This window comes from Urocitellus parryii, chromosome 1 (genome assembly GCF_045843805.1).
Source record: "Urocitellus parryii isolate mUroPar1 chromosome 1, mUroPar1.hap1, whole genome shotgun sequence".
Taxonomy (NCBI): Eukaryota; Metazoa; Chordata; class Mammalia; order Rodentia; family Sciuridae; genus Urocitellus; species Urocitellus parryii.
Window position 1 is genome coordinate 216,979,487 of NC_135531.1, and position 26,164 is coordinate 217,005,650.

A 26,164-nucleotide genomic window follows, 5' to 3' on the forward strand; every position below is an offset into this window, starting at 1 on the left:
TTGCCTGATAGAAACATTATTTTTTCTTTATACAACTGAAGATAATTTGCAAAGATAAGATAAAGATATGTGTGTGCTTATTAAATTTAAGTATCATTTGTATTATGCTTCAGTTTTATATGGGGCCTCCTTTGGTGTGTGTATAATCTACATATACTTACACTTGAGTATGTATGAAGAACATGCATCTTTATATTGTGGTGTATTCTGAAAGTATAAATGTGTACATATATACATAAACACATGTAGTATACAAATACATTATACTGTTCAACACTGAGTTCCAAGATGTACATGTTTCTACTCACTTTGAAAAATCTGGGGGATAATCACCTTTGAATAATGTTTTCAGCTGGATGGATGCTGGTTTTGGGATGCCTTCAGCATCTTGTTTTTGTTCCTTTGAATTATATGTAAGTACTATATTATCATTATATAATATAATTTAATATGAATTTAATCATTCCATTGTTTTTCTACAGAAATAAGATTTTTTATGTATTTATGATCAAAAATAAATTTTTCACTTTAATATTTATGCCAGGAAACATCCCTGATAATTGAGCTGAAATCACCAACTTCAAGTTTCTTATATCTGGCTGGCAGAAAATTTTCCTGTCATCTTATGCTTGTGATACACAATGGGCTTCTCTGTGAAAAATTATCTCGTCAACACTGATTTCTACCACAGAGGAAGAATGAGTGGGTTTTTGGTGTGGCAAGGGGCATCAAGGTTGCTTTGCACCTCACCCCTGAGATTTTATACTTCTGGCCACTTAAATCAGATGTACAATGTAAAGCACTTTAGGACTCTGAAATGCAAAAGACTATGTAAATGTAAGATTTATGCATTCACCATAAGTTCAATGTCTGAACTTGACTAGCTGAAAGGATTTTTGCAGCAAATGGTTCAGAGTGCTCTTGATTCAGGTCTGCTGGGGATAATGTGTCCAAAGTAAATACCCAAAAGGCCTTCCTTCTACTAAGTTCACCACCTGAATTATCCTCTCTCTGTGAAGGATTAATTTTCTAAATGCCTATGAATTTCAAACTAGAAATTGCATGGTACAGATTAATAAAGAGTTTAGCTGTAGGGCAATCAGTTGTACTTTTTCTAATCAAGCTCAATATACCCAAAGTACTCTTTTAAGATTCTAATAGTTCACCAAATGTATTTGAAGTCACATGGGCATGTCATCACACAAGTAGCTTTATCAGAAAAACAATTTCTGAATTAATACAATCTGAGACTCTTATTACCAGAATGTGTGTGAGGAGCATATGACGAATGAGAACCAGCAGAACCACCTTTGCTGAAAGCAAGAAGTAGCTTGAATCACCCCATCCTCTAACGCACAGGTGTCAGTGGGTGTTCTGGGAAAGCTGTCTTCATTTTTGCTTTAAAAGCTTACCTTAAAATAACATCCTTAACAATCTACGAAGAATAAGATTGACACATTTATTGGACCCCCTTTTTCTTTCTTCTACTTTCTCTCTTCCTCCTACTTAATTTTCTTTTTCTTTTATAACCTCAGGCACAAAAGACCAAGTTAAAATTCTAAGTATGAAAACATTATCATCTTCCATTTCTGCAATGTCTAACTATATTTTGTTTTATTTCTTCTTTGTCCCAATGACTTTTTTTCTGTTTGTGATTCCCAATAGTCATGCACACTTATAAGATGGTAAATTTGTAAGGTATGTAAAAGTTCTTAAAAATTTGTGTGAGATATATTAGGACTTTATACTGTTGTATTTATGTTTTGCTTTTCTGAAGTGTGTGTGTGTGTGTGTGTTTCTTTATTAATCCCTGTTTTATGTTTTTTTTTCTTTTTTTTATGTACTTCAAGTCTATTGCTATTGACTGCTGCATAGTGTTTCATTAAGTGCATCCACACATTTACTTATTTAATTAAGAGTTTAGCTGTAGGGCAATTGGTTGTACTTTTAAAATCAGAATCCCTTTTTGATGGGTTTTAGGTTGCTTCTGGCTCCCCTCCACCCCACACTTCAGCACACACAGTTGAAGCAAGCACTATTTCCGTATCCCTATGTGAACCTAAGCAAGAGTTTGTTTGGAGTACATACCCTTTTTTGGGGTACGTATCCTAGGAGACAATTATGAATGGAATTGTGAGATCATGTGGTAGAGAAACTATATAGTTGATTTCATATGTAGTAGCACATTACCATAGGTAGAGTGTTACCACTTTAATTTGTGCTTTCTGTTTTCTGGTAACAATACCTGTCTCACTTTCTATCTTTTCCTAATTTACAAGTGTTCTTAATTTAGTGCAAAATATGCTCCTATTTTTGTATTTTTGGAGATGTCTTGTCATGCAGGGACTCTGACCCAAGAAACAGATTCGAGGTTCCAGCAGGTGGAAGAAGATGCAACCCCAGCCAGTTGCATTTTGCCCCCATTAGCTCCAGAGTCTTTTCCATAGGCCTTCTTTATAGGCAGGCCAAACAAAGAAGGCACACTGCCAACAAGTTACATAAGGGGGCACATGCTCACAAGTCAATGTTTATGACCTTGAGTATATACTCCAAATTAGACTGTTTCTGGCCTTGACTAACCATAACATAGCCAGTTCCCAGCCCTGAATACACAAAAAGACATATCATAGTCCACCAGAGACTACTGCAGCCATTTGAGGCCTGCCCCAATATGTATGAAAGAATTTCTTCTTCTCTTCCTAACCACGGGAATATTATCCTATTTGATTCAACATCATTTTTAACATGTATGTGGAATTTCAAGATTAACATCCCTTTAATATTGATTGAGTGCTCTTACTTTTAGACCTTCAAAATGTTATTTGTGAATATTGTTCTGCCTAATTAATACTGTATTACTTGGGCCTGCTGCTATTACAAGGTTGTTCATATGCTATAGGTTTCAATTCTGAGGTAAAGAAGACAGTGCCTGTTTTTTCAGCCTGTTAACACTAGAAGAACAAATACAGGAAAGGGATTAATTAGTTTGAACTCCATGGAGTGGCTCTTATTTCGAAACTCTAAAGCATTCTCCTTCATATTGTTGGTTACTTTCCTGTTTACATCTAAAAAAAGAAAAAAAAAAGAGATGTCAAAATTCTAAAAAAATTGTATTACCTAAGATTATATCTTGAAGAATCAGAAGAACTAGATGGTGATAACAAGAACAGCTTTATAAAAATGGTTTTATAAATGACAAGGAACATAATTTTTTAAATATGTCTTTTCTTTAAAGTTATATTTAACCATATAATTTCTCCCAAAATATATGAGAATTTCTGGGTTTGGAAAGTATGACTCTTAATTTGATGAATTTTGCTTTCCTAATAATATTAATTAGGATTCAAAATCTATGTATTAATAAGAACAGAATTTAAACATTCTTTCATAGATCTAACAGGGTGGCTGAACTACAAAGTGATTCTTTTCCACACATTTAGAGTCCCATCCTCTGCTTGCTGGGAGGGATGAAGGAAGGTGGGGATCTGTGAACATTTGGATTTGCTTTGATTCTTCCATACACCATCTCATAATAAATAACATACATGCAAGAAAGTCACCTGTGATGAGGGGTGTCATCCATAACCCTCAAATACAACAAAGCAAATAGTTTCACAAAGTAGTGAATTCATTAAACTATGTGTTCTCACCAATTGTACAACCAGTCATGAATGCATACAGAAAATCTGTCCTACTGAACTTCAATGCCACTTCACAGTCAGAACTCAACTGTAGAAATTAGCCAGACAATCTATACACCAGAGCATGTAAAATATGGGGAGCAATGCAAGTATTAGGTCTGAACATTCTCAAAGATTTCAGTTCATAAACATGACACTAACTAGTAACAGATATGGATTTTGAATAGAGCATGATGTGTGGTTTACAAATCTCTTTTTAAAACTGATTATTAATTTAAATTGATCATGAAATATGGATGAAAACTCATCAAGAAACAACTTTTAAAAATTGGTGCTTAATCATACTTAATAGTGGAATTTGTTGTTAAATATTTGTACATGTACAAAATAAAACTATGAATTTGGTCCGTGGAGGTGGTAGCTAGGTGTAAAGTATATACCCAGCATGTGCCACCCTTGGGTCTGATCTCTAGTACCAAAAAAGAAAAAAAAAATTATTAATGGCAATATGACAACTGTATGGGTAGATTTTGTGTGTTTTTAAAAGTGCTTCAGAAACCATAGAGCAATGATGTAAAAGTTATATGTTTTATGAAGATATTTTTACACACAATATAAATGCTATATAATAATTTTAATGCAAGTATACTTTTTGAAATTTAAGATATTATTTCTACTAATATCCTCTGTTCTTATAAATTTGATCTAAACTAAATATATAAAGTAAATCTCAATAAAATGCCTCTTCATAAAACTAATTGTTGAACAATATCACAATACCTTCCAGAAGAAAGTATTATGATATATTATATAATAAACTGCATTTTGTTATAATGATATGGAAGATCATGTTATTTGTATTTCAAGATACAATATGCTTTTCAAATTCTCAAAGTTACCATTGGTATCTTGACATTATTATGGTAACAAAAATTATGAAGCTTTTGAGAGTACTTTCAATATATTACAGTGATATCATAATATATATGGAAAATGCAAAATTCTGATTATACCAGATTAAATTCTGATTAAACTATATTAAGCAACTTTTTTATTTTTGTACGACAAAAGAGTCAAATATTTGAGGTTACATATAGTTAATATGACAATTTTGCTTTTAATTTTTCTTGGTTATTGGTCATTTTTCTTTTTATATAGCTATAACTTCTTTTTTTCAATATTTTTAGCTATAGATGGACACAATATCTTTATTTTTATATATATATATATTTTTTTATGTGGTGCTGAGAATCAAACCCAGCACCTCACATATGCTAGGTAACAGCTCTACCACTGAGCCACAACTCCACCCCCTATAACTTCTTAAATAATTACACATTTCTTTCATATGTCTTTTCTTTAAAATCAAGTACAAAAGATCCCAATTAGTGAAAGTGTGGATAAATTGATACTAGCTCTAATTTACAGTTTAATGTAGTCAAAGATAGATAGAAACTAATGAAAGCCTTTTAGACCTTTATAATATTTTATAACAAATATGGAAGTCTGGGTATGGGTATTTGATTTAAAATTTTTAATTAAAGTATTTTAAAATTTTAATTTTCAGATTTTTAAAGTTTTTCCAGTTTAGGCACTAAATTAAAAGTAGTATGTACATTACAATTAGGATCAGTTGATAGCTGTATAGAAAATATTTTGTTAGGTTATTTTTGTGCACACAACTGATTAGTACATAATTTTATACAGAGGTGATATATGAAAAAGTGATATCAAGCCATAAAAACACATGAAGGTAGAGAAAATAAGGGTAGATGACTTTCACAAACAGTATATTTTGCAGTATATTTAGTATTGTTCTATTTCAAATGTTTTTTTTTTGTTTGTTTGTTTGTTTGTTGCTTTTGAGGCTCATAGGTTTGAGGCAATATCATGAAATTGAAGTGTGAAAATTCAAATAGCAGTTAATTAGTTTAGTTAGACTGTTAACACGAGCATAATGGATTTTCAGCTTTTCCTCTTTTTTATCCTCTGACTTCAGGCAATTATACACCAGCACTTTTTGAACAAGTTATTGTACATGATTTCAGAAAATGAACTGCTTGCACACTTAAGCCCAAACTAATTAATTCAATTTATTGAAATTGTTTATTCATCTTAAATCCAATTGAGCCTACTATGACCACCATTTAGTTCATTCATGTAGTATTATCCTTGATGTTGAAGTAATTCATCGCCCTTCCTACATTGATTGGTACTAGAAGAAAAATTATATACTGAGCAATATGCAATTTAAAAGCACTATCTTTACTAAGATTAGTTTATATTCATTGATTATTACATGTATGACTTTGAAAAGTAATCCACATTTGGATCTTGAGTTTTAGATGAGTGTTTAAAACTTCTTTTCCACATTTTGTGATTTATCTTTCAGTTTCCTGTATTTAATGCATTGGAAAAATTAAAGAAAAAAAGGAAACTGAGTTAAATTGTGTGTGTGTGTGTGTGTGTGTGTGTGTGTGTGTGTGTTTAATAGAGACTTGGAGGGGTAGTTTCTATTCTCTTGTTCTATTTTGGAGGGGTAGTTTTCCTTCTATTATGGAAATACATATAGATGCTTTCCTGGTTCATCATAAAGAACTTCTTTATTTCCATGAATAACTCTACCTTAACCTTTCCTTTATGTTTTTGGATCACAAGCACTGCTCTACTCAAGCCTGTTTGCATCCAAGGGCTTTATAGGCCCACTCCCACAAGTGGGTAGGATTCTTAAACTTGTAGGAGTCATACATAGCCTTCTGCAATTATCAGGTTTGATATCATTAATTTATTCAACTTTTAAATTAATTATCTCACCTTAGTATTTGGTTTTGCAAAATACAAATCATCCAAAATACTCTCCCTACTATATACGAAAAAAAATGTATTATCTACTGGTGAGAATGATCATGAAATATAAGACACAAATATCAGAATCTTTTTATTTCTGAGACTGTTTCATAGCTCTGAAAATAAAACATCAGCATCAAGTTTTTCGAAGAGACTGCACCAATTAACCAGGAACAATCTGCAACCAGTCAAATGATACCTATGAAATCCCTGAGGAAGAGAAAAGCATGGCCATCCACCACCATTATTTCATGAGTGTGTTACTTTTTCTTGGCTAAAATTCTCAAACAATCTTAGAAGATTTCCAAGATCTACAACACACCACCTACTGTAGATGGCTGCAATTCCTCAACATACAAATATAACTAGCCACAATTCTCAGGAGGGACTTTAAAGATAGGGGAAATTACTTTTATGAATTCTCCATGTTCCAAGTATTATATAATATTATTAGAGGCCCTGAAGGAATACAATTTCTCACTTTAGAAAGAAACAAGGGAGCAGATTATGAGGGAGGCATTTCAAAGAGAAAAAATTGTAAGAAGAATTGTAAAGAAACATTTCTGGGACTTAATTTAACTTAAGTTAAATGAAGGGAGGGAAAAAAAGACATAATAGAGATGACTCCAATTGTCCTCCTATTAAAGCATGCTTAACATCCCCTATTATCCTTTCTCCATTAGCTAATAAGAAGTGAAATACAGATTAAACATATTAAACATTTGCATGACAGCTTAAAAATGCATTTCCACTGACTTTTCCAAAGAAAGTCTATAAATTTTACTTCATCTATATTGGATTTGGAGTGGTGATGTCAACACCAGGTAGAGAATTCCAGCAGGCAGGACTGAAATTCAAGAGTATGGTCAACTACCTCTTAGGGTTATGAGGAAACAGATAGGGCATTCTGTAAGACAGGGTGCCAAAGTTTTCCATCACTTTAGGGGCTGTTAGCTATCTATGTCAAGACTTCTCTTTAGATTAATTTCATGCCAATGACTAACATATGATTAAAATTTATTTTTAACAGTTTTTAATGAAAAAGAAACTATCCCTAAATACTTGACTTATATGAAAACCTTTATCCATACCAACATTCTCAAAAGCCAAAAAGACAATTTGGAATTGTGTTGATAGTGACAAATTCAGTTATTTCAAAGACATACACAGGCTGCCCAGGTCTTGCAATCTATTACCACATAGTATAATGCTGTCTACATTGACTGGGCCAGAAATACTTCATTTCACTAGATCACAATCTTATAAGACAGCCTTGTCATTTTAATTTGTCACTCTTTGTCTCCTATATCTCATTGAAGTCTCATCTCTTCAGCCAAGTGCCATAGGCTACTTCTCTCCGAAAAAAAAAAAAAAAAAAAGAAATCCTATCATACTGAATAGAAAAAGCAAAGTCACTAAGAGAAAGTTTGTGTCTAAAAACGCTTCCAGAGATTCCATTCCCACAGGCATAGCAGGTGGTATAAATACAATCTAAACTGAGACAGAAAAATGAATTGTTGCTTCTATTCCCTGTCTACAGTGTCTCTGGGAATGTTATATCTGCTTCTTCTACACAGCTATTGATTTGGTATCCCTTATCATCCACTGAGCAAAGAGGACAGGGGAAAGGAAATAGAGTATAGAAGGGCTAATGTCTGATATGTGGTCTGAGCCTGAAAGAAATATAGCAATTTTGAATTAATAAGGACTGAAGGACTTTAGAAATTCTTCCTATTGACTTAGAAAATAGGTCACCATTTTTTTTTTTTTTTATCAAACCTCCATCCTGCACCAAGAAGTGTGCAAATAAGACACTTTATTATTGCTTTAGTGTCTTTAACTTTGTCTAAATAGTCACGGCTTTGAATAAACAGTATAAATACCTTAGTGCATTCCATTGCTATATTTATTCATTTCCTTTCAAATTAATAAAAACACATTTTGTTTCTCATGAATAGTGCCCAGGTTTCTCTCAACACTGTAGATGTTAATTGTGAACACCCACTAAGATTCCTATATCTCTTTAAAAGCATCAATTGGATTCACCATTAGAGAACTTCAGATAGAGATATCTGTTTCCTATATGTTTAATATATGATCCTTTCATCACATTCTTCACTTGTACTTGACTTTGTTTGAGCACATTCTGCATTTGTAAGACAGAAATTGAGTGCATGAAGTACTTTCCATTTTTTTTTTCCTGAATTGAGGGGAGGTGATCACAGAATGAATACTTATTTTTGTGTCTCACTAAACTTCTTTTCCCTCTTAGGAAATTCTCTGCCTGGAGAGTGAACTCCCACATATTTAGCAAAAATAAATAAATAAAGAAAGAATAAGTCTTGCAGCAACACTACTGGAAACATCTGGGAATTTGGCAAAGCTCTTAAATATGATTGGCCTCCTTCCTTAAGTTGAAAAAAATCAAGATTAACCAAACAAATGGGGGGAAAATCCTAAATATAATTCTCTATATAATAAATTTGTGATATCTCTTCTCATATCTCCTTGATAATTTATTATGTGGAGCTGTAAAAGTGAACAAAACGTGAAATGACTCATTTTTTGTGTGAACATCCATTATGTTTTTATAAACTATTAATGAAAAGTAGATTCTTAAAGCATAATTTAAGAACTAACCCTAATATTAGAATCATATGTATTGAGTTGTACTAATGTCTTTCGTATATGTGTGACTCATTTTAAACTATAAGCTTTTAGAGTTCAAAGGCCACATATGTTTAACTAGCTCTGCATGCCATTAGAAGCAGGTAACCTACATGAAAGGGGCTTTTATATGATATTCTGATATTAAAGTTAAGTGTGTGAATTTACTCCGAATAAGAGTAAAATAGACTGAATATTGAAGAGTAGAAAATAGTTTAATTCTAGTCCCACATTAGACATGCAAAGTATGTTCAATTTCAACCTTTTCTCTTGCTTATTCCATGATCTCATTCTGTGTCTGCTGGAACCATAGCATTATTGAGACATTTTCTACATTGCAATTTTGAAATACAGCATGAGGAAGTTTTAGAATGTTTACTCTTCAAGAATGTAATAAAATGAATAAGTTGAATATTTAATATCCATGTGCTCAGGTGGACATTAAGCAAATGTTTCCTGATAAAGATAGCTATACATCTGTGTGCTCACCTGCTGAAAGAACTAGAAAAGCAGCATGAAAAATGAGTGTCAACTGTGTTTCTAAAAATGGTGGAATTGATGAGATGTACCAGAATGTGGCTTTAAAAAAGAACATATAATTTAAGTTTTCTAATAATTGTTTTACTGCATATATTATTCACTTCTTAAATGAAGCTCTTCACTTGAAAACAAAGATGAACACAATGCATCATACAATTCAGGACACAAAGCAAAATAAATGAGTGGTCATCAAATTTCTGTATCAAAAAAGAGTTGACTCAAGGACTTAGGTTAATGTCATTGTTATATTTTACATTTGTTTAAATAAGTGCCACAAGTAATAACATTAGTGTTTCTTTTAAAAAGATTTATAGAGATAAATGATTTACATACCATAATAGTCACCCATCACATATTTACAATTCAACAATGTTGATATATTTTTATAAAGACATAAGCATCACAATCCTGTTTTAGAACATTTCTGCTACTCCATAGTATTTCCCTTGGTAGTCTTTACCCTCATGCCCAAATCCCTAGGTAACCAAAGATGTTATCTTAGATCATATAAATATGCCTTTTCTAGACATTTTATAATACTGGGATCATGTAATATGCAGTTTTTTGCATCAGACTCTTTTAATGGGCATGATGTTTTTGACATTAATGTATCCGTCATTCATTATTTTGAATTGCTACATATTGTTGCATTGTATGGATATACCATATTTTGTTTTCCTGTCTTTGTATTTTGTTTACTATTTACCAGTTAATGGACTTTTGGATTGTTAGTTTCTACACTTTGGCTCAAATGAATAATGTTTCATGAATATTTATGTCCATGTCTTTGTGGAAGGATACATTTTAATTTCTTTGGAGAGGATACTAGTAAAGAAATTTCTGATTGGAATGGTAAGTTTGTGTTTAACTTTCTAAGAAACTGCCACAGTGTTTTCTAAACTGCCTGAAAATTTTACATCAAGACCAACAATGAAAGAAATTCCAGTTCCTTTACATCTCTGCTACCACTTGGTACTGTATGTCTCTGGAGTTGACATGTAGTGATCTCTTGTGCTTTTACTTGTGTTTATTTCTCTAATGACTAACAACATTGAGCATCTTTTGATGGAACGCATGCCAGTAACATATTCTCTTTGGTGTACTATTAATCTTTTGCCTTTTAAGACATTGGGTTGTATATTTTCTTTTAATTGAATGTTTGAAGTTCTTTACATATCATGCACTTTCTTTATCAAATATCTGATTTGCCGTATTTCTCCAAGATTGTGATTTATCTTTTCATTTCTTAATCTTGTCTTTTGAAGTACAGTTTTTAGCTTTGGTGGTATCCAATATAACTGTTTTTTTTTTCCTTTTGTACACCTTGCTTTTGATATCATACCTAGGAGCTCTAGTAATCTCAAGGTTACAGAATATTTTTCTCATATTTTTGTCTGGAATTGTATAGTTTGTACTTTCATATTTAGATCTAAGATTCAATTTTAGTTATTTTGTGCATGGCATAAGATGAAAGTTTAAATTTGTAAAGTTAACTAATGCCATGCAGCTATTTGGTTATCCCTGTATCAGTTTTGAAAAGGCTAACAATTCTTTTTTGTTACCGAAATTGAACTCACCTGTGCTTAACCACTGATCCACACTCCAAACCCTTTTAATTTTTTTTTTTTTTTTTTTTTTGAGACAGGATCTTGCTAAGTTGCTCAGGGCCTCAAATTGCTGAGACTGACCTTGAATTTGCAATCTTCCTTCCTCAGCCTCCTTAGTTGCTTTGATTACAGATGTATGCCACCATGACCACCTTTTTTTTTTAAAGCTATTTTTACTAGTTTCTTAATGAAGCTTATCAGATAAATTGATCTTTTCAAAAAATAGTTTTGTTGAACTTCTGTACTTATTTTTTATTGACTTATTTTTTTTATCACTTTCTTATTTTTTGCTTACTTTGGGTTAATTTTTCTACTCTTCTCTCTCTAGGTTTTTAATTTGAAAGTCTTGATTATGATTTTCTTTTCTAATATATGCAATTAGTGTTATAATTTTTTTCTGTGTACTGCTTAATTTGTTATGCATCAATTTTGATACATTGTGTTTCATTTTCACTGAATTCTATATATTATCTGATTTTTCATGAGAATTATTGTTGGCCTATAGATGATTGAGAAGGGTGCAGTTTATTTTCTAAGAGTTTAGAGATAAGTCTTATATCTTTCTTTTACTATTTCTAAAACTTTGGTCAAAGATTATGGATTTAAATTTAAGTTGCTGGTGTCTATTTGTTTATTTACTAGTTCCTGGAAAGACCATATATTAAATATACTCTATAAATGCTTGAAAAGAATGTGTATTCTGTTGTTAAATGGAAGCATTTTATAAACATCAATTAAATCCTATTAGCTGATTGTGTTATTTGGTTCTCTGCAATGATTAATGATTTTTATCTCTCACCTTTCTATTATATGTTGAGTGAGAAGTGTTGAAATTTCCAACCATAATTGTGAATATATTTTTTCTTTGCCTTTATCACTTCTTATTCCATTAACACTGAAGTTGTGTTGTTTGGTGCATTCCTGTTTAGGAATAGTATGTATTCTTTGGATTGACCCTTGTGTCATTATTAAATCTCTACCTAGCCCCAACAATTTGTTTTGCTATGAAGCCTACTATACCTGTTAGTAATGGAACTATTTTTTGTTTTGTTCTAATCAATGTTTACATGGTGTACATTTTTATCCATTTTCTTTTAACCTAGCTATAACATCACATTTGAAATGAGATCATTTTAGATGCCCTACATTTTGGATATTTTTTTTTAACTTACTCTCCCAAACTCACCAACCTCTATCTTTTAATTGGTGTATTTGACAACTGTTTAGTTTAATTTGATTTTTAAAATTTCATGTAACTGCATCATCTGGTGTTATAGGTGTTGCTTTAAATCATCCAACAAAGCTTAGAATAATCAAGAGGAGTATGAGTACTTGGGAGGTTGAGGCAGGGGCATCACAAGTTCCAGACCAGCATAGCAACTTGGAGAGACCCTGTCTCAAAGCAAAATGAAATATTGAGGATGTAGCTCAGTAGTAGAACACCCACAAGTTCAATCTCTAGTATTCCTACCCCCCAAAAAAATGAGAAAAAAGGAAGTAAGAAAGTTTATTGAATTTAAGCATTTTTCGTCCTCCTCCCCTTCGTTTCTGAGGAATATTATCACTAGATATAGGATTCTGAGTTTGCATTTATTTTCTTCCAGCACCTGAAAAGTGTTGCTACTACCTTCTGACCTACATGGTTTCTTATGAAAAAACCATGGTCATTTGATTCATTCACTTCATGAAAGAATTGTAAGATTTCTGTTTAGATGATTTGAAGACTTTGTCCTTGGGTTTCATCATGTTATACTGTTTGTGGTTTGCTCAGTTGTTGAAACTTCGTGTCCCCCAGAAAACTTGTAATTTTTCAACCATTAATATTTTGAGTAGATTTTTAAATCCACACTTTTTTCTTTTCTGGTACTATGATGGAAAAAAATATGATCTTTAATTATAATTCCATGTATTCTTAAAATTCTATACTTTTTTTCAGGATATTTTCTCTTCATCATTCGAACTGGGAAATTTCTATACTGTGTTTTTAAAATTGCATATCATTTCTAATGTTCACTGCATTTTGATGTTGAGTTCATCCATTTAATTTTCATTTCAGATATTGTATTTTTACCTCTAAAATCTCAATTTAATTCTCCTTTTGTCTTCTATTTTATTCCTAATGTTTATGTCTTTGGTGTGATTTATTGCATAGCTGTGACTTATTACATCAGTGGAAGTGCTGGTTTTCCACCAAGCTTACTGTGACACCTATGTAGGAGCTCGGTTTATCACTGTGAGACCCAAGTATTAGGTCGTCCAGGCTCCTTGCTAAGCCTCCACTAAAACACAAGCTCTGTGAAGAAGAGGCACACTTATCCACTGCTACCCACAAGTCTTCAAATTATGAAGAGCATGGGGTTCTGTTTGTAATTTTATGTGGATAAAGACCTTTTTCCCCAATTAACTTTCTCTAACACCACCCCAGTGCAAGGGGAGAAGAGGAGGAGAGAGTGGTTTGCTGCTTCATTAAAGCCTGGAAAGATTGAAAGTCTGTACGACAATGAACTTGCTGCAATGGGGGTAATGTCTGATAGAGTAGTGTAGCTGTTTTATAAAAGTTTTTTCAACTAGGCAAAAATCTTGTTAGGCTGCCCACTTCGTGGTATTTTGACTGGAGAAAGAAGGCTTGGATAGGGACACTTTTTTCCTCCTCCCATTGGCAAGTGTACGTTATCACTTTTTCCTATACCCAGTCTTAAAGTATGAGGCAACCACATGGGACAATACTATGTTAGTCCTTGGGGCATAAGATCCGTAACCAGGCTTGTTTATTGTTTATGATTTTCAGATTTTCCTTATGTTTATATTTTCAGGATTTTAGGTGTACATAGTAAGCATTACAGAGAATGTCAACACCATCTTCCCTTTACTTTTATTTTGAATGATATTTGTACAGGACATAGAATACTAGATTGATGACAGTTGCTCATTTTTGTTGGCTTGTTTTCTCTTTCAGCACTCTGTGTGTGATTCATGCTTTCTTGTCGTTTCTGATGAAAAATTAGCTATTAATAACAGTCTGCCATGCAAGTGAAGTGTTGATTTCTCTTTCTATATTAATGATTTTTCTCTTTACCTTTGTATTTCAGAAATTTGGTAGATTTGTTCAAAAGTTCATGTGTAGCTGGCACAGTGGTGCATGTCAGAATCCCAGCCATTTGGAAGACTGAGGTAGGAGAATCATAAGTTTGATGCCAGCTTGGGTAGCATTGCAAGACCCCCATATCACATTAAAAAGAAAAGTTCATGTGTATCTACACATTTATCTTCTACTATGTTTACATTTTATCTCTTTCATTATCCTTCTTGGTTTTATCAAGCTTCTAGAATGTATATATTAGAGATTACTTTTTTGCAAGTTTGGGAATATTTTAGTCATGATTTCTTTAATATTTCTCTCTCTCCCTTCTTTTTCTTCTCTCCTTTGAGGACTCCTACTTATCCATGTTGGTATACCTGATGTTGACCCAGAGATCTCTAAGTCCCTGTGCATTTTCTTCACTCTTTTCTTTCTCTATTTTTACACCGGATAATTTGTCTGAATACATCTTCAAGTTAACTGAGTCTTATTGAAGCAAGATTTAAAGATAGGTAGTTAGTGTAGTTAGGTAAGTAGTTAGTGTAGTTAGGTAAATTGGGTGTAATATCTAGCAAGATAAAGAAAATGGAGACCATTAGCAAGAATGGAGTCCAGGAAACCAGAACAACACCTGGGGAAATTGAAATGTTAATGTCTCCAAGGCCCAGAACCCATCCTAAGGAACTGTTAATGAAATAGCTCCCAGCAAACAGGGAGGTGCTAATCAAACCACCCCAGGCCTTTCCTGCCCAGATTACACCTCCAGTCCACCTATCTCTCATCTTTTGGCCCTCCCACCTGCATTCTATCACTGCAGGATAGAAGGAATCAAAGGACAGGAATGTGGGAGGACTAAAAGAAGACCTAAGATATAAAAAAGGGAAGACCACCCCCTTCCATAGATTTCGCTTTTTGGTTCCCCTTCTTCCTTTGGCGAGAAGCCTTTTCTGCTGTCCTTTAATAAAGGCTTCCACTTTCCACTACACTTGCCTCCTCCGCGTGCTTCTCTGGTGTTACACTTCAGCATTCCGGGAAGCAAGGACTCCTCACCGGTAAACAGTGGTAACATTATTTCTCCTATCTTGAATCTGCTATTGAGAACTCTACTAAATATTTCATTTTGGCTAATCTTAAATTCAACAATTTTTATCATATGTATACACATAACTAAGTTTGTGTGTCTGTGTGTGTGAGTGTGTGTGTGTTTGTACACTGCTATGATCTGAATATTTGTTTTGCCCCATTCATATGCTGAAATCCTAATTCTAAAGTGATGGTAGGATTTGGGGCCCTTAGAAGGTGATTAATTCACAAAGGAAGAGCTGTCATTTGTGCGACTACTGTTCTCAGAAAATACTCAAGAGAAACTCCTTACCCACTTATTTCACTATGTGAAGAATCAGTTAGCAGGTGCCACCTGTGAAGCAGATAGTGGGTCTTCACCAAATCTGCCAGTGCTTTGGTCTTCAAGTTTTCAGCCTCTAGAACTGAGAGAAATAAATTCTTCCTGTTCAAGTTACCCAGATTATGATATTTTGTTTATACATGCCTGAATATTACCAGAATGTGTGATTATGATAATTACCTACAAATGAGGAAGAATGTAGAAGAATGGAATGTACAAATGTAGAAATAGGTATTGGGGAGATTTTGGAGTTGCAAGCCAAAAAAAAAAAAAAAAAAGTCCATACTGTCATGAAATAGTGATGATCTCAGTGGGGGCCAAAAAAGGCAAGAGAAAGGTTTATTGTGGTTGATAAGATTATCTGTAACAGCATGCTTTAATTTCTTTCTTTTTACCTCCTCTGTGTGTACTATAGGTTTTTGCTTTATGGCTATCATGAGGCTTATGTGAAAAATCTTACAGTACAACTTAATTTAAATTACATGCAAAAATCTATCCTTTCATTCTCCTTCCAACACATTTTTTGATATCACAGTCTGCATATTTTTATATTATGCACTCATTAATTATTGTAGCTATCATTATTTATACTATTTTTAGTTTTCATACCTTTATACTATAGGTAAAAGTGATTTACTCTCTATCAATGTATTGTTTGACAAATATGAATTTGACTAGATGCTTACTATTCCAGTGATTTGTATACTTTTCTATGTTTCAATTTTTCTAAATGATGATTTCCAAGTTAGCTTGAAGAACTAAATTTTACATTTCTCCAAATCCAAGTTCTATTGATGTTGAGCTGCCTCATTTTTTGTTTGCTTGGGAAAGTATTTTTCTCTTCTTCATTTCTAAAGGACAGTTTTAAAGTTTTGCAGGATAAAGATTTTTTTTCAGGGTTTTTTTTTTTTTTCAAGACTTTGACTATATCATCCATTTTCTTCTGGTCTGCTTTAAGGTTTCTTCTGAGAAATACACTAAATGCTTTATAGATGTTACTTTATATGTGATATGTCACTTTTCTCTTTCTGCTTTCAAAATTTTCCTCTCTTTGATTTTTGACAGCTTGTTAATATTGTGTTGTTCTGAAGACTGCTTGGGGTTGAACATGTTTGGGTATTTTTGAGCTTTCTGCATCCTGATGTCTTATATATCTCTCTCCAGATTTGGGAAATTTGCAGTCATATTTTTCAGCAATTATTCCTTTAAATAAACTTTCTGCCACTTCTTGCTCTTTTGTCTTTTTTAAATTTCCTACACACATTGGTCCACTTGATAGTGGTTCATAAATCCTATAGGATTTCTTAACAATTCTTAGTTATATTTTCTTTTATCTTCCTGTCTGGATAGTTTCAAAATAGATCTTTTGTTATTCACTGATTCTTCTACTCAATCAAGCCTCCCATTGTAATTTTGTTTAATCCAGTTGTATTTTATCCTCTTGTATTTTAATGCATTTAATGTGTCCTTCAGCTCCACAATTTAGTTTTCAAAATAATTTCTGTTACTTTGTTCACCTAGTTTGTGTATTAACTTTCTGATTTTTTGAGTTGTCTCTTCTATTATAGCTTGTTGAGTTCCCTTAAAACAATTATTTTGAATTCCTTCTCTGAAAATTCATAGACCTTCATTTCAGTAACTTTGGAGTCAGTTACTGGCATATTGTTGTGCTCCTGATTAGTGTCATGCATGCTTCCTTAGTGTGTTTCTTATGGCCTACCATAGATGTCTGCATAGTTGATGGAAGCAATTCTCTCTTCCAGATTTCACTGACTGATTTCTTCAATGAAATATATTCACTTACAGGGGGTTGCATGCATGTCAGCTGAGAGAATGTGGTGATTTTAACTCTGAATGGACAGCATACTTTTCATGAGGCTCTATCAGCTGAGGTAAGTATCAGAAAATATTTAAAGAGTGCTAAGTGGCCAAGACTACAAGTGTTCACAATAGCAGTTAGAACAACTGGGTATTTAGTGGCAGAGATAGCTGGAGTACTCCTGATCTTGTTTCTTCAATGGGAGAAGTCATTGCCGAGGGGATCCCTCTTGGCACCAGGATCCCTCAGTTGACAGTCATGCTCTTTATTGAGATGGTTTTGGTCCCTGATGTCTGGTACCTGTGGAACAACTATGGATCCAGGGTCTAAAATGCAGGATTTTGTGGAGGAATTACAACCCCAGTGTCAAGAATAATCATGGTACCAGTGTCCAGGGGACAGATGTTCCCACTACAGTGATGGTCTGATATGGAAAAGATAAAAGTTTGTAGAATATCTATGGTCTGAGGTCCAGAATGTAGCAAAAATTACAGTCCTTCTAGAATCTAGGATATGGGAGCTCCCAGTGTGATGTAGGCACAGTCTCTCATGGAGTGGCTATACAGCTGAAGTTCAAAGAATGTATGTGTGCAGAGGAAACATGTGTTCAGAACAACCACAGCTTGGGGGGCACTTGATACAATGATGGCTCTATTGTCTGATATATGAGTGCTCCAAAGCATCTGTGAAGTCAAGGTCTGAAGTGAAATCATACACAAGAGTGATCACATTTCTTAGCTCTGAGGCCTGAACTAGTCTGCATCAGTGGTGGCTGTGGGTTTAAGCACAAACAAATAGAACTAGGGTCTGGAGCATTTGCATACATGAAGGAGCAATAGCTGCAGCATTGAGGGTTGGCATTCCATTGCTGAAGTGATGAAACAGAGGCATATAAGTTCAAGGAAGTAGTTCTCTTTGTGCAGGGGCTTTGCAGCAGCAATGGTAATTGGTTACCTAGTGGTGAAGGTTGATGATATTCCCAGCCAAGCAAGTCACTGGAGTCTGTGCTGATGTACACTAAGGGATCTATATCGTGAAAACTGCAGTGATTGCAAGACAGGTACAAGGTCTATAGAGTTGTTTACTGGCAAAAGTTTTCAGGGTCCTTTGTAGAGCAAGTTACTGGGAACCATTATAGTACCCATCATTTGGCTGACACTGCGAGTTCTCACCTTCTTTGTTACTAGTCATTTCTAGATGTCTCAGCCATGCAAATCTTCCCAGTAATCACTTCTATATGGTTATCCTCTATTTTTTGCTTCACTGTATTGCTGTGGGTTCTTAATTGAACTCTTGAGCCCTCCTAGGGATATTTTCATTCATGAATAGCTGTCTAATTATTGTTAATTTGTTTCAGAGTATGAAGGCTGGTGTCTTCTACTTCCACTTTATCTAAGTAATCTTTGGAAACTGCCCTTGGATTACACTATTTTTATTTGTTGCTTATTCATGTAATACAAACCTTTTGTGTCATTTGTTTTCCCCTTAAAATTTGATTTTAATACATACAAAATATTTTAGGTTATGAATTTACCATTTTCAGCTTAACCAATTATTTACTAACATATGCTTAGTTTATTTTTTAAAGTATTTTTATAGTTACAGATGGACATGCCTTTATTTTATCTATCTATCTATCTATCTATTTATTATGTGGTGCTGAGGATCGAACCCAGTGCCTCACACATGTTAGGGAAGTACTTGCCACTGAGCTACAGCCCCAGCCCTAGGTTATTTATAATATATATACATTTGAAAGAATATAAAAATGGACATTATATATAAATCTCTTTGCACATATTTCAATGGCTTTTAAGACGATTTAAGTTTTTAAGATAATTTCCAAGAAATAAATAGGTGGATAAATGTATTTTTAAGCTTTTGATACATATTGCTGAATTTCTTTCCAAATAGAATGTATTAATTTTAATCCTATAAGCTATAGTCAAAAAGAGTGCCTATTTTCCTAGACTGTCACTTACTTTTTTGAGAATTTTTGATAAATAATGCTATTTTTACCACTTCATATCTGGTATTGTTATTAAACAACAAATAATGCTAAAAGATTGTTGATAATGCCAGCTAAGAAATGCATAAATACTCCAAGAGAGAATATATAAAAGCTCTGGGCATCTGTATGCCATAGTATATAAGATATTAAGTGCTTACTCATTTATTTGTCCATTTATAAAACATGTTGTAGCAGGATTAAACTGTATCCCAAAAGAGACATTAACTTGTATTATACTGAAGTATTTATTATTGCAGCATATGTAACAGATAATATTTGTTTACTTTTTAATTACTTACATTTTCAGCCAAGAAAATCTCTGAGGATAATGCTTCATTTACAAGAGTGTCCTGGCAAAAGACAACATAATGTAATCACATATTACCAACAATTTCATGACAACGATGCAGTGGGCTTAAAATGACTTCCAAATAAAAGCTTAATTATAGCAAGCTATAAAAAATTAAACACAAGATACAATAATGGTACTAAAATTAAATTAAGGGAAAAAATCACACAGTACAGAGATGTGAATAGAAATGAAGATACTGAAACTAAGTACCTGGCATACTGTCCATTATCTGCTGAAATCCCATTGTTAGAGTCTAATTATTCCTTTCTCAGAACTCCTAATGCTAAATACAAATGAACCATAGGAGTCTACTCAATAATCAGAACTAATATATGGAGCAAAGAAGGAACTTCCTGTTAAAAATAATTTCTACTTCTTCTGTTCTCTGAGGTTGGTGGAGGGTGGGTAAAATTGGGAGAACAGGATTACGTCAGTAAGAATGGCAGGGACCACGTCATCTTATCCATTTTCAAATTACACGTGAAGATCTAAATGACAATCTTTCTTATTGGTTTGGGAACATGCTTTTGAATAAATTTCCATATGCTTGCATCTGGTACTAAAGATTTAAATAAAGTGAGAGAGCCATAGTGAAGTAAATTGGGAATATATGTTAGAAAGAACCAGAACATTGTTAGTTTTATATTAGTTGCTAAAACATTCTTGCTACTATGCATGATATATTTCTGTTTTATGAATTGCAGAACCTAGTCAACCTATCTCTCCACTAAGCTGTGCTTACAAAGTAATAGTAGTAAGACTAGCCTGATAACCCATTCCAGATTTAACCACCATACAAGAGTTGAACTGATAGCTTTTTTTTTTTTTAAAGAACTCACTCTCCTGATAGTAAAAACATTCCATATAATGTAACTGTTGGTGAAAGAAGAAAATATGAGGCAACATCAAACTATAGAAAAAGGAAATCGTACTATAGAACAAGAGGATCCAAGGAAATGGTATTAGTCTGGCTGAACTGGTCTGGAGAATAAAACAAAAATTCAAACATCAAGAAGAGAGACAAAATGATAACTTAGGCAATTATTTCATTGCGTTTGGAATTGGTGTTGCCTCTCCAAAATGCACACTCCTTTCATAATCATCTTTCCTCAACTAGCAAATGACAAAAGGCCATTGTAACTATTCTCATTTTATAGTAAAATGAAATAAAATGAAGTATAAATGACTTTCTGAGGTCTTTTTGTTTGAGATTAAAACATGAGTAGGATACACCACTCTACATTTTTTTCTGCTTTCCGATGCCATAGATTTGTATGTCCCAGGTTCCCCTAGGGTACTATTAAAATAAATTTCCAAAGACCCAACTTAGGCCTATTGAATCAGAATCTCTAGGGAGGGATTCTGAGAATACGCATTTTAAACAAGAATCTAGGTGATCATTATCAAGAGATGTTGGCAAATTTTGCACTGTGAGCCTAATACCATAAAGATCAATAGCTTGACTCTTTAGGGAAGCAAGTTGAGAATCAAAGTGTACAAAGTCCAATTTGAAACAAATCAAGATATAGCTAATATTATTAACAAAATCCTCTCATTTTTTAACTAAACCTGTAAGTATAAATTTTTCAAATTTTATTTTTCTAACAATGAATTTTGCCTACACAAAATGACCTAGTAAGAAAACAACATCAGGGCTGGGATTGTGGCTCAGTGGTAGAGTACTTGCCTAGCATGTGTGAAGCCTGGTTGTTTGATACTCAGCACCATATATAAATAAATAAAATAAAGGTCCCTTGATAATTAAAATATATATTTAAAAAAAGAAAACAATATCAGTGTCTTCTCACTTTATGAGAATAATACTACTAGCATTTATTGAATACATATTATACATAAGTTACCATTCTAACCATTAAGTTCACTTATTAATTTTAACAACCCCATAACATTGGTGCAATTATTAACTGCATAAGACAACTGAGCAAGAGGTGGTTACACAGTTCCAACACTACAAATTGCTTAAAACACAATGAGCCATGTTCTGTTTAAAATTATAATCTTCTAAGCACCCAAATGTTCCAAACATTGTGGAGATTTTAAAAATGCATCTTTGATTTCATTGACATGGGGTTTAAAATATGTAAAAAAATATTTTCTGACACAGAACATGAAAATATGATGAAAAAACAGTGTTTGAGATAATGGGAAAACAATTGATTTCATCAATAGCAAGGTACCACAGGAAGCTAACAGTAAGGAAGTCTTGAAGCTCTGGCCATCTGCTGACCTGTTATTGCCAAAGCTGCTGTCCTGAAAAAAGGATAGGCAAAGATAGGGTTAAAACTAATTGGAAGTCAGACACTCTCCTCAAAAAGATGGAACTCTGAAAAATATAAGACTCTCTTTAAATGACCAAATAAACCATCTCAAAAATAGCATATTAGGAAATAGGCAATGAGAACAGCATTCTAAATTATCATATTATTAGGGAAAGGAAGATGATTTTTATTAATTTTAAGTTTTGTTAAAATTAATATGCATATTAAAATTTTCAATTTAATGCAATTATGATATATACTTCTCAATTAGTAGAGAAAAATTTGAGAGCAAATAATAGCTATTAATAAATCCAATCATATATTCAGGGAAAATATCTTTCTTTTCCCATGGTTTCTGTTTGTTCCTATTTGGGAGACTATGATTTAATCAATATTTTTATTTTTCCATTTGTTCATTAAAGTTTCTATTTTTTCTTAAGTTATCATAATCTGTCTTATTCTGAGTGATACAACATAAAAAGAAATTAGGTTGTTAGTTATTTGTAAATAATATGATTTCCTACAAAGAAAATCCAAAGCTATCATAGGCAAATTATTGGAATTTTTTGAAATGATTTAAGTTATGCGATAATAGAAAGTACAATACACAAAAGTACAAAAGTGTAAAGCTTTCTAAAGGAGTGATTTAGAAAATATCATTAGTATAAAGGTAAATTTACAAAAGCATTTTAAAAATAATGTACTAGGTAAGTAAACTTTTAAAAAATGTACAAGAATTTTATATATAGAAAAATGTAAAATATTATTGAAACATACTGAAGACTAAATGAAGAAGCACATCATGGACACATAGAGAAAGAATTGGTTTGATTTTGTAAAAATATGAATTCTTACCAAAATTGGTAGATGGATTCAATACAATCTCTACAAAATTCACAACAGTTTTTGTCTTTTTTAAAATAGAAGTTTTTGAGCTAATTATATGATATATAAAGATGGTTAAAGAAAAAGACTATCCAAGAGACTCCTGAGAAGAACAGGGTGAGGGGAATTCCCTGTTCAATACAACATTAGGAACAAAGTCAACATGTCTGAAGTGGTGTCATGGTTATTCAGGAATAAATAAGGAGACCAGTGGAATAGCAGAAACGCACACAGAAAGAACCCTGAGAATGCATGGATCTCAGGGACAAGAGTGCTGACCATTCAGATAGGAAGGGAAAAATGGACTCTTCAGTAAATAGCATAGTTTCAACTGATTATTCCCATAGAAGTAAAGAAAAGCAAAAAGAAAGGAAATGAAGTAAAATAAAAAGTCTACTTTAATTCATACACAAAAATCAATTACAAGAGGATTAGGGACATACATTCCCTAAAAAAAAAAAAAAAAAAAAATCTATATTTTAGGGAAAACTGAAATCTGATCAGACAGCTTTTCTTAAATAAGACATAAAAGCACAAAACATAAAGAAAAAAGTTTATTTAAATTGAAACTTGTCTTCACAAATAGCAACATAAGACAAGGAAAATATAAACTAATTAAATATAAACTAAATATAAATATAACACACAAATATATTTAATAATTAGTTAATTACTTTAGGAAGTAGAAAAAGACAAATTCAACCCATAACAATTTCACCCACTCATCCTTAGATTGAATACAACTAACACATTTGTCAATACTAATGTTGACTATGACTTAGAGTATTGAAGCCAACATATTTGGGTGGAATTATTAAATAGCACAATTTTGGACAATAATTTGCATTAATTATCTAGTAAATGTGAATGTGCACATATCCTTGGATTCAGCAATTAAGAAGCATACTATGTATGCTTTAATATACATAAATAAATGTGTGTGTGTGTGTGTGTGTATATATATATATATATATATATATATATATATATATATATTCACACATAGATATGTAAAGAGATTCAAGAATGTTCATAACAATACAGTAATACCAAAACCAAATAATCTGATATTTTAAACATGATAAGAATCCAGAATATATTTAGTAAGAGTTAACTGACTAAATAATGTGTCTTATAAATTAGATAATTATTTAAAGTGAAAATGAAATGATCTACAGGTGGATCAATCTTTCTAAAGGACAAAATTTTGCATGAAAAACTAATTCATCAAAAAGTGTAGACAGAACCTGTCATTTATATGAAGTTCAAAAATAATAGAAGGAAAAAAATATATATTACTACAGGGTAAATGTGCAAGTGCTAAATTTCTACTTTTTTGTCTCCCTGCTCAGTTTTTTTTACAAGAAAGTTACAACTGGTTATCATAAAATTTCATTTTCCCTGGATTAGCTTACTAATGTCATATGAGGACACAATGCTTATGTATTAGAAATGTAAAGAGATGTGGCTTGAGGGTTCCCACTGTTTCTATTATATTATGTTACTTTAAATAGTAAATGTATCTCTGAATTTAAATATAAGTTTAAAGAAAAAAAAAACAATAGGGATTATAATGATATGCAAATACTATTAGGTCTTCCTGGAAGAATCAAATCTGTATTTCCGTTTGTGTAATTTTATTTTATAGTCTTTTTGAAAAGTACATAGATGATAATCCAAATCTTTTATACCACTCCTGAGGCACACAATTTGAAGGAAATATAAACATTTTTTTCTCACCTGACTAAAATATATCCCCATCTGCTTGAAAAATTGGCAATTTTCCTTTTAAATTATTCTTTTCAACTTTTAACATCGCATATTTCTCATAAGCAGAAAATCTAACTAAATCAGGTAGACAACAACCACAGTAGAACAAATATTCTATATCTTAGAAAATGTTTAAATTACCTTGGACTCCTCCCCAACAAGATAAACATATGTGAATAATATTTGATTAATGAAGTATCCTTTACTAATGAGTTAATAATATAGGCACCCACCTGTCACTTGCACTCAGGACAATAATTTATTTTAGACAGTTATTATTACATGCATACATACCTACAGAAGTACCTGCATGTAAAAATCACCACAAAATATTGACTGAAGTTTTAGTTAATCTCATAACTAATCTAGAAAATGAGATAAACATAGAGGAAAAAGCATCTTTATCCATAAGGAATTTTAAGACCTTGACTTCACAGTGAAATTGAACTTTTAAAAAGCCCCAAACTCTAATAAAGCAAGGATTCATTATCAAAAGTTTCTATGAAGAAGGAAACAAGAATGTATTAATGATTTGAAAAATCTAAAAATAGTATGACCTCAGTCTTTGGAAGTAGAACATCAAATTATGGAAGCATGTGAGAAAAACACATTTGATGCTATTCACCTTGAAAAATAACCACACCCTTCAGAAATGACTAGTCTTGAGGCTGGGGTCGTGGCTCAGTGATAAAGCATTTGCCTAGCATGTGCGAGGCCCTGGGTTCGATCCTCAGCATCACATAAAAATAAATAAAATAAAAGTATGGCATCCAACTACAACTAAAAAATAAATATTAAAAAAAAAGAAATTACTAGTCTTGGCCACCTCCCACTGAGATTATTCCTACTCACAGTTGAATTTTTTTGTTGGTTATGTTCTAAAAATGTCATAGCTGCTTTTTAGTTACAATTCTGAATGGGAAAAACTTGATAAAAAGTTTTTTTTTAATAAAATAAAATTTTGCACAGGTTTTGCGTGCTGGATGGAGAACCACAATCCACACTGAAAGTTTTCTATTTAGTAGTAGTGTGTACTTCTAGTTATTCAATCTCTTTGTACTGCTGTTTTCTCATCTCTAAATTCAGGATAAAGATAGACTTAATAAACTAATCTTAATATATAGCTTAAAACCACACCTAGAAGATTGTAAGCTCTCAATGTTCTGGTTGTTTTAAGATGATACATTCTCAGCAGGCTTACTCTGTGAGACAGCGAGGCACCAAGTCTGATTTTACCATGTAGCTAAGTAAGAGTTAAGTTT